We start from the raw sequence: 1,305 nt of genomic DNA, 5'->3' as shown, positions 1-1,305 counted from the left end.
TATAAACAGAAATAAAAACAGACAGGTTTCACAGACAGGGCTTTGATTAAGCCAGGATTAGGCCATAGTTCAATTTGGACATTTAAGTAGGGTACTTTTTTATAAACGTGCCTTAGAAATAAACATTACTGGTTTGCATCTTGAGACAAAACAATGGCATTGACATATTTTAAGATCAATCAGTTTAAGTTTATTTCAGTTAAAACAGCCCAGACATGCATTTTAGTCTGGGACTAGGTTTAAGCCTTGTCTGTGAAAACCGGGGGTAAAATTATTACCATTCATCAAACACACACTTTCAATAATAAGTTGAATTGTTTGTACCTCTGGTTCTCATCACGTGTGAATCCGGGTGGGCAGTCAGACATACACTCTCCTCCGTGGATCACGAAGCGGTCGTAATCAGGCAGGTGGACTTTGGAGCAGAAGTCCTTGGTGATGCAGCGCCAGCCCTCAAACTTGTACGTGTCGGATGGACAGTCCTCCACGCAGCGGCCCTCGTGATAGTAGTGCTGGCAGGCGGCGCAAGCCCTGTCGTTGTCAGGCACAGTGCAGCTGCCCAGGCACTGGGGGTGGCAGCACTCGCCCGAGTCCGTGCACGCCCGCTGTCCGCACCACTTCGGACAAACTGGAGGGAAAACACAGGAGGGGGATGCTGATGTGAAACAGGTTCTGGGTTTGTTTCAAGAAAATTACACTAAATTAAAAACTGTTTCAGTGTATTTGAGCAGAAAAATAGTTTATGAAAACATCCTCAGACTAAAGAGTTTCACCATTAGAGATGAAACTGTTCATGGTTACTTGTAATATAAGATGGATTTACTTTTGTTGGCATTATTGCTTATTAGGGATTTTCACAAAGACATTTCTGAATATTTGACCACAAAAAATAATAAGAAATAAAAAAGTAAGAATTCAAATTTTGCCTAAAAATACTAATTTTCTTTTTTTTTTTAGAATTATTGTAAATCAAAAGCAAATAAATAAAAAGGATTTTACAATAATTTTTATGACTGTAAAGCAATGATGGTAACTTTAAAAAAATTAGGAATAAATTTAAAATTAAATTTAAAATAAATCATAATGTATAACAAATACTATCACAATGTAAAAAATACAATAAACAGTTATGTAATATTCAATTTTAAATATTAAATTTGAAATGTATTTGATTATATATTATAATTATATATTATATGTTATTTTATTATAACATTTGTAACATTTAAAATTGAATATTATGAAGACAGGACAGCATTAATCATATTGTACAACAATTACTACCACAATGTAAAAAATACAATA

At 34.4% G+C, this 1,305-nt stretch overlaps 1 pseudogene; it reads right to left on the bottom strand.

Annotated features, from left to right (window-relative positions):
- LOC107662301 (insulin-like growth factor 1 receptor) overlaps positions 1-1,305 on the bottom strand; it is a 118,348-nt pseudogene that overhangs the window by 32,424 nt on the left and 84,619 nt on the right.

The sequence above is a fragment of the Sinocyclocheilus anshuiensis genome, unplaced genomic scaffold, assembly GCF_001515605.1.
Source record: "Sinocyclocheilus anshuiensis isolate Anshui unplaced genomic scaffold, SAMN03320099.WGS_v1.1 scaffold579, whole genome shotgun sequence".
In the NCBI taxonomy this organism is placed as follows: domain Eukaryota; kingdom Metazoa; phylum Chordata; class Actinopteri; order Cypriniformes; family Cyprinidae; genus Sinocyclocheilus; species Sinocyclocheilus anshuiensis.
This window is presented reverse-complemented; position numbering and strand designations above follow the sequence as displayed.